The sequence below is a fragment of the Protopterus annectens genome, chromosome 9.part0 (assembly GCF_019279795.1).
Source record: "Protopterus annectens isolate FY-2018-M chromosome 9.part0, PAN1.0, whole genome shotgun sequence".
Classification (NCBI taxonomy): domain Eukaryota; kingdom Metazoa; phylum Chordata; order Ceratodontiformes; family Protopteridae; genus Protopterus; species Protopterus annectens.
The window spans coordinates 1,735,912,393-1,735,920,935 of record NC_056743.1 but is presented as its reverse complement, the minus strand read 5'-3'; the positions used below and the strand labels follow the sequence as shown (position 1 = coordinate 1,735,920,935).

The 8,543-nt window shown below is 38.5% G+C and overlaps 7 non-coding genes across 7 annotated transcripts; all 7 read right to left on the bottom strand.

Annotated features, from left to right (window-relative positions):
- Nucleotides 1–26: 26 nt before the first annotated feature.
- LOC122812443 lies at nt 27–241 on the bottom strand. Its single transcript, XR_006366438.1, has one exon. It is a non-coding gene; the product is annotated as a small nucleolar RNA U3 (small nucleolar RNA).
- Nucleotides 242–1,262: 1,021 nt separating this feature from the next.
- On the bottom strand, nt 1,263–1,477 carry LOC122812442. Its single transcript, XR_006366437.1, has one exon. It is a non-coding gene; the product is annotated as a small nucleolar RNA U3 (small nucleolar RNA).
- A 1,018-nt stretch (nt 1,478–2,495) lies between these two features.
- Nucleotides 2,496–2,710, bottom strand: LOC122812441. The gene has a single exon (XR_006366436.1). It is a non-coding gene; the product is annotated as a small nucleolar RNA U3 (small nucleolar RNA).
- Nucleotides 2,711–3,731: 1,021 nt separating this feature from the next.
- On the bottom strand, nt 3,732–3,946 carry LOC122812440. Its single transcript, XR_006366435.1, has one exon. It is a non-coding gene; the product is annotated as a small nucleolar RNA U3 (small nucleolar RNA).
- Nucleotides 3,947–4,965: 1,019 nt separating this feature from the next.
- LOC122812439 lies at nt 4,966–5,180 on the bottom strand. Its single transcript, XR_006366434.1, has one exon. It is a non-coding gene; the product is annotated as a small nucleolar RNA U3 (small nucleolar RNA).
- A 1,021-nt stretch (nt 5,181–6,201) lies between these two features.
- LOC122812427 lies at nt 6,202–6,415 on the bottom strand. Its single transcript, XR_006366423.1, has one exon. It is a non-coding gene; the product is annotated as a small nucleolar RNA U3 (small nucleolar RNA).
- Nucleotides 6,416–7,436: 1,021 nt separating this feature from the next.
- LOC122812438 lies at nt 7,437–7,651 on the bottom strand. Its single transcript, XR_006366433.1, has one exon. It is a non-coding gene; the product is annotated as a small nucleolar RNA U3 (small nucleolar RNA).
- Between the last annotated feature and the right edge of the window lie 892 nt (nt 7,652–8,543).

Here is an 8,543-nt window from a genome sequence, read left to right as displayed (position 1 = left end):
TTCTATCATTAACCAACCAAAACTCTACCACTCAGATTATGCTTTCTTCATGATGCTAACTGCTGAACAGGCTAGCACACACAGTCATCAATAGTAGAAAACTACACAAACATAGTCAACTACCTACTTCATGCTCAAAAGAAAGCATTCAACCTCTTCCCTGTGGCAGGCAAGACCAAGCACTTTCAAAACCATCTCTCTAGCAACAAACTATAGAAATGACCCCTGAAAGTATAGTCTTAGCTGATACAAGGAAGCACCTAAAATATATATTTAGTTGACACTGTCTGCAAAGTTAGTGACTTAAAAAGTAAACTAATAAATAACAGTAAAGTACTGGAAACAAAATACTGATGTACTATTTATAAATATACTAGAGCATTCTCTTGTATGTACTGAAACAAATAAAACAGCATTACTTAAATATGGACCCAGCATGCAGAGTTTTCCTGTCATGTAAATTCAGAAATACGCATTGGCCTAAGAGGGCAGACTTAGTTAACATAAAGCGCAAGAGACTTCTGGGAGAGAGACGTAGCACTCATTTAATGAAAAACAGCCAGTCAGGTCTTGTGCTTTTGATCTCTGTTGCCACAATTGTGCTGAGAATGCTGGCTGAGTATTATGCCAAATAAGGCAGCATGACGTGTAATAGTGAATACTGTTTTTACAAGGACAACTTCTAAACCTACGGTCTAAAATTCTGCTGAGTCGCTTCCTACCTTAACTTTCTCTCTCTCTCTCTCGAGATATGTGTTCTCAATACCTTGGTTTCAGATCTGTTCTGGACTTATAGACCCTTGTAAGGAAAACAAGTTCTAAACCTGTGTTCTAAAATTCTGCTGAGCCTCTTCCTACCTTATTAACTTTCTCTCTTCAGATAACTGTTCGCAGTACCTTGGTTTCCTTGCTAATTCCTACCCTTCATTTCCATCCTCCTCATGCCACGTGTCTAGACTCCCATAGAGAATAGTGGCATTCCAGAAACAATCTATTGCAATGGAAAACATATGTCTACTAGGAACACTGCTCTCTATGTTGTAATTCAGAGGTGGAAAGTAGACCGCAAGATCCTAAAGATCCTGTTTTGATAATGGTGCTTCAGCTAGAGCAGCACATAGAAAATTCCAACTCTGCTCAAGACCTAACACTACAGGTCCTTGTTAAACACACTACAAAAGATCTAGCAATCTTTATCACTAACTTAGATAAAAGACAGCAATTCATGCACACAGCTTCTATCATTAACCAACCAAAACTCTACCACTCAGATTATGCTTTCTTCATGATGCTAACTGCTGAACAGGCTAGCACACACAGTCATCAATAGTAGAAAACTACACAAACATAGTCAACTACCTACTTCATGCTCAAAAGAAAGCATTCAACCTCTTCCCTGTGGCAGGCAAGACCAAGCACTTTCAAAACCATCTCTCTAGCAACAAACTATAGAAATGACCCCTGAAAGTATAGTCTTAGCTGATACAAGGAAGCACCTAAAATATATATTTAGTTGACACTGTCTGCAAAGTTAGTGACTTAAAAAGTAAACTAATAAATAACAGTAAAGTACTGGAAACAAAATACTGATGTACTATTTATAAATATACTAGAGCATTCTCTTGTATGTACTGAAACAAATAAAACAGCATTACTTAAATATGGACCCAGCATGCAGAGTTTTCCTGTCATGTAAATTCAGAAATACGCATTGGCCTAAGAGGGCAGACTTAGTTAACATAAAGCGCAAGAGACTTCTGGGAGAGAGACGTAGCACTCATTTAATGAAAAACAGCCAGTCAGGTCTTGTGCTTTTGATCTCTGTTGCCACAATTGTGCTGAGAATGCTGGCTGAGTATTATGCCAAATAAGGCAGCATGACGTGTAATAGTGAATACTGTTTTGCAAGGACAACTTCTAAAGCTACGGTCTAAAATTCTGCTGAGTCGCTTCCTACCTTAACTTTCTCTCTCTCTCTCGAGATATGTGTTCTCAATACCTTGGTTTCAGATCTGTTCTGGACTTATAGACCCTTGTAAGGAAAACAAGTTCTAAACCTGTGTTCTAAAATTCTGCTGAGCCTCTTCCTACCTTATTAACTTTCTCTCTTCAGATAACTGTTCGCAGTACCTTGGTTTCCTTGCTAATTCCTACCCTTCATTTCCATCCTCCTCATGCCACGTGTCTAGACTCCCATAGAGAATAGTGGCATTCCAGAAACAATCTATTGCAATGGAAAACATATGTCTACTAGGAACACTGCTCTCTATGTTGTAATTCAGAGGTGGAAAGTAGACCGCAAGATCCTAAAGATCCTGTTTTGATAATGGTGCTTCAGCTAGAGCAGCACATAGAAAATTCCAACTCTGCTCAAGACCTAACACTACAGGTCCTTGTTAAACACACTACAAAAGATCTAGCAATCTTTATCACTAACTTAGATAAAAGACAGCAATTCATGCACACAGCTTCTATCATTAACCAACCAAAACTCTACCACTCAGATTATGCTTTCTTCATGATGCTAACTGCTGAACAGGCTAGCACACACAGTCATCAATAGTAGAAAACTACACAAACATAGTCAACTACCTACTTCATGCTCAAAAGAAAGCATTCAACCTCTTCCCTGTGGCAGGCAAGACCAAGCACTTTCAAAACCATCTCTCTAGCAACAAACTATAGAAATGACCCCTGAAAGTATAGTCTTAGCTGATACAAGGAAGCACCTAAAATATATATTTAGTTGACACTGTCTGCAAAGTTAGTGACTTAAAAAGTAAACTAATAAATAACAGTAAAGTACTGGAAACAAAATACTGATGTACTATTTATAAATATACTAGAGCATTCTCTTGTATGTACTGAAACAAATAAAACAGCATTACTTAAATATGGACCCAGCATGCAGAGTTTTCCTGTCATGTAAATTCAGAAATACGCATTGGCCTAAGAGGGCAGACTTAGTTAACATAAAGCGCAAGAGACTTCTGGGAGAGAGACGTAGCACTCATTTAATGAAAAACAGCCAGTCAGGTCTTGTGCTTTTGATCTCTGTTGCCACAATTGTGCTGAGAATGCTGGCTGAGTATTATGCCAAATAAGGCAGCATGACGTGTAATAGTGAATACTGTTTTTACAAGGACAACTTCTAAACCTACGGTCTAAAATTCTGCTGAGTCGCTTCCTACCTTAACTTTCTCTCTCTCTCTCTCGAGATATGTGTTCTCAATACCTTGGTTTCAGATCTGTTCTGGACTTATAGACCCTTGTAAGGAAAACAAGTTCTAAACCTGTGTTCTAAAATTCTGCTGAGCCTCTTCCTACCTTATTAACTTTCTCTCTTCAGATAACTGTTCGCAGTACCTTGGTTTCCTTGCTAATTCCTACCCTTCATTTCCATCCTCCTCATGCCACGTGTCTAGACTCCCATAGAGAATAGTGGCATTCCAGAAACAATCTATTGCAATGGAAAACATATGTCTACTAGGAACACTGCTCTCTATGTTGTAATTCAGAGGTGGAAAGTAGACCGCAAGATCCTAAAGATCCTGTTTTGATAATGGTGCTTCAGCTAGAGCAGCACATAGAAAATTCCAACTCTGCTCAAGACCTAACACTACAGGTCCTTGTTAAACACACTACAAAAGATCTAGCAATCTTTATCACTAACTTAGATAAAAGACAGCAATTCATGCACACAGCTTCTATCATTAACCAACCAAAACTCTACCACTCAGATTATGCTTTCTTCATGATGCTAACTGCTGAACAGGCTAGCACACACAGTCATCAATAGTAGAAAACTACACAAACATAGTCAACTACCTACTTCATGCTCAAAAGAAAGCATTCAACCTCTTCCCTGTGGCAGGCAAGACCAAGCACTTTCAAAACCATCTCTCTAGCAACAAACTATAGAAATGACCCCTGAAAGTATAGTCTTAGCTGATACAAGGAAGCACCTAAAATATATATTTAGTTGACACTGTCTGCAAAGTTAGTGACTTAAAAAGTAAACTAATAAATAACAGTAAAGTACTGGAAACAAAATACTGATGTACTATTTATAAATATACTAGAGCATTCTCTTGTATGTACTGAAACAAATAAAACAGCATTACTTAAATATGGACCCAGCATGCAGAGTTTTCCTGTCATGTAAATTCAGAAATACGCATTGGCCTAAGAGGGCAGACTTAGTTAACATAAAGCGCAAGAGACTTCTGGGAGAGAGACGTAGCACTCATTTAATGAAAAACAGCCAGTCAGGTCTTGTGCTTTTGATCTCTGTTGCCACAATTGTGCTGAGAATGCTGGCTGAGTATTATGCCAAATAAGGCAGCATGACGTGTAATAGTGAATACTGTTTTTACAAGGACAACTTCTAAACCTACGGTCTAAAATTCTGCTGAGTCGCTTCCTACCTTAACTTTCTCTCTCTCTCTCGAGATATGTGTTCTCAATACCTTGGTTTCAGATCTGTTCTGGACTTATAGACCCTTGTAAGGAAAACAAGTTCTAAACCTGTGTTCTAAAATTCTGCTGAGCCTCTTCCTACCTTATTAACTTTCTCTCTTCAGATAACTGTTCGCAGTACCTTGGTTTCCTTGCTAATTCCTACCCTTCATTTCCATCCTCCTCATGCCACGTGTCTAGACTCCCATAGAGAATAGTGGCATTCCAGAAACAATCTATTGCAATGGAAAACATATGTCTACTAGGAACACTGCTCTCTATGTTGTAATTCAGAGGTGGAAAGTAGACCGCAAGATCCTAAAGATCCTGTTTTGATAATGGTGCTTCAGCTAGAGCAGCACATAGAAAATTCCAACTCTGCTCAAGACCTAACACTACAGGTCCTTGTTAAACACACTACAAAAGATCTAGCAATCTTTATCACTAACTTAGATAAAAGACAGCAATTCATGCACACAGCTTCTATCATTAACCAACCAAAACTCTACCACTCAGATTATGCTTTCTTCATGATGCTAACTGCTGAACAGGCTAGCACACACAGTCATCAATAGTAGAAAACTACACAAACATAGTCAACTACCTACTTCATGCTCAAAAGAAAGCATTCAACCTCTTCCCTGTGGCAGGCAAGACCAAGCACTTTCAAAACCATCTCTCTAGCAACAAACTATAGAAATGACCCCTGAAAGTATAGTCTTAGCTGATACAAGGAAGCACCTAAAATATATATTTAGTTGACACTGTCTGCAAAGTTAGTGACTTAAAAAGTAAACTAATAAATAACAGTAAAGTACTGGAAACAAAATACTGATGTACTATTTATAAATATACTAGAGCATTCTCTTGTATGTACTGAAACAAATAAAACAGCATTACTTAAATATGGACCCAGCATGCAGAGTTTTCCTGTCATGTAAATTCAGAAATACGCATTGGCCTAAGAGGGCAGACTTAGTTAACATAAAGCGCAAGAGACTTCTGGGAGAGAGACGTAGCACTCATTTAATGAAAAACAGCCAGTCAGGTCTTGTGCTTTTGATCTCTGTTGCCACAATTGTGCTGAGAATGCTGGCTGAGTATTATGCCAAATAAGGCAGCATGACGTGTAATAGTGAATACTGTTTTTACAAGGACAACTTCTAAACCTACGGTCTAAAATTCTGCTGAGTCGCTTCCTACCTTAACTTTCTCTCTCTCTCTCTCGAGATATGTGTTCTCAATACCTTGGTTTCAGATCTGTTCTGGACTTATAGACCCTTGTAAGGAAAACAAGTTCTAAACCTGTGTTCTAAAATTCTGCTGAGCCTCTTCCTACCTTATTAACTTTCTCTCTTCAGATAACTGTTCGCAGTACCTTGGTTTCCTTGCTAATTCCTACCCTTCATTTCCATCCTCCTCATGCCACGTGTCTAGACTCCCATAGAGAATAGTGGCATTCCAGAAACAATCTATTGCAATGGAAAACATATGTCTACTAGGAACACTGCTCTCTATGTTGTAATTCAGAGGTGGAAAGTAGACCGCAAGATCCTAAAGATCCTGTTTTGATAATGGTGCTTCAGCTAGAGCAGCACATAGAAAATTCCAACTCTGCTCAAGACCTAACACTACAGGTCCTTGTTAAACACACTACAAAAGATCTAGCAATCTTTATCACTAACTTAGATAAAAGACAGCAATTCATGCACACAGCTTCTATCATTAACCAACCAAAACTCTACCACTCAGATTATGCTTTCTTCATGATGCTAACTGCTGAACAGGCTAGCACACACAGTCATCAATAGTAGAAAACTACACAAACATAGTCAACTACCTACTTCATGCTCAAAAGAAAGCATTCAACCTCTTCCCTGTGGCAGGCAAGACCAAGCACTTTCAAAACCATCTCTCTAGCAACAAACTATAGAAATGACCCTGAAAGTATAGTCTTAGCTGATACAAGGAAGCACCTAAAATATATATTTAGTTGACACTGTCTGCAAAGTTAGTGACTTAAAAAGTAAACTAATAAATAACAGTAAAGTACTGGAAACAAAATACTGATGTACTATTTATAAATATACTAGAGCATTCTCTTGTATGTACTGAAACAAATAAAACAGCATTACTTAAATATGGACCCAGCATGCAGAGTTTTCCTGTCATGTAAATTCAGAAATACGCATTGGCCTAAGAGGGCAGACTTAGTTAACATAAAGCGCAAGAGACTTCTGGGAGAGAGACGTAGCACTCATTTAATGAAAAACAGCCAGTCAGGTCTTGTGCTTTTGATCTCTGTTGCCACAATTGTGCTGAGAATGCTGGCTGAGTATTATGCCAAATAAGGCAGCATGACGTGTAATAGTGAATACTGTTTTTACAAGGACAACTTCTAAACCTACGGTCTAAAATTCTGCTGAGTCGCTTCCTACCTTAACTTTCTCTCTCTCTCTCTCGAGATATGTGTTCTCAATACCTTGGTTTCAGATCTGTTCTGGACTTATAGACCCTTGTAAGGAAAACAAGTTCTAAACCTGTGTTCTAAAATTCTGCTGAGCCTCTTCCTACCTTATTAACTTTCTCTCTTCAGATAACTGTTCGCAGTACCTTGGTTTCCTTGCTAATTCCTACCCTTCATTTCCATCCTCCTCATGCCACGTGTCTAGACTCCCATAGAGAATAGTGGCATTCCAGAAACAATCTATTGCAATGGAAAACATATGTCTACTAGGAACACTGCTCTCTATGTTGTAATTCAGAGGTGGAAAGTAGACCGCAAGATCCTAAAGATCCTGTTTTGATAATGGTGCTTCAGCTAGAGCAGCACATAGAAAATTCCAACTCTGCTCAAGACCTAACACTACAGGTCCTTGTTAAACACACTACAAAAGATCTAGCAATCTTTATCACTAACTTAGATAAAAGACAGCAATTCATGCACACAGCTTCTATCATTAACCAACCAAAACTCTACCACTCAGATTATGCTTTCTTCATGATGCTAACTGCTGAACAGGCTAGCACACACAGTCATCAATAGTAGAAAACTACACAAACATAGTCAACTACCTACTTCATGCTCAAAAGAAAGCATTCAACCTCTTCCCTGTGGCAGGCAAGACCAAGCACTTTCAAAACCATCTCTCTAGCAACAAACTATAGAAATGACCCCTGAAAGTATAGTCTTAGCTGATACAAGGAAGCACCTAAAATATATATTTAGTTGACACTGTCTGCAAAGTTAGTGACTTAAAAAGTAAACTAATAAATAACAGTAAAGTACTGGAAACAAAATACTGATGTACTATTTATAAATATACTAGAGCATTCTCTTGTATGTACTGAAACAAATAAAACAGCATTACTTAAATATGGACCCAGCATGCAGAGTTTTCCTGTCATGTAAATTCAGAAATACGCATTGGCCTAAGAGGGCAGACTTAGTTAACATAAAGCGCAAGAGACTTCTGGGAGAGAGACGTAGCACTCATTTAATGAAAAACAGCCAGTCAGGTCTTGTGCTTTTGATCTCTGTTGCCACAATTGTGCTGAGAATGCTGGCTGAGTATTATGCCAAATAAGGCAGCATGACGTGTAATAGTGAATACTGTTTTTACAAGGACAACTTCTAAACCTACGGTCTAAAATTCTGCTGAGTCGCTTCCTACCTTAACTTTCTCTCTCTCTCTCTCGAGATATGTGTTCTCAATACCTTGGTTTCAGATCTGTTCTGGACTTATAGACCCTTGTAAGGAAAACAAGTTCTAAACCTGTGTTCTAAAATTCTGCTGAGCCTCTTCCTACCTTATTAACTTTCTCTCTTCAGATAACTGTTCGCAGTACCTTGGTTTCCTTGCTAATTCCTACCCTTCATTTCCATCCTCCTCATGCCACGTGTCTAGACTCCCATAGAGAATAGTGGCATTCCAGAAACAATCTATTGCAATGGAAAACATATGTCTACTAGGAACACTGCTCTCTATGTTGTAATTCAGAGGTGGAAAGTAGACCGCAAGATCCTAAAGATCCTGTTTTGATAATGGTGCTTCAGCTAGAGCAGCACATAGAAAATTCCAACT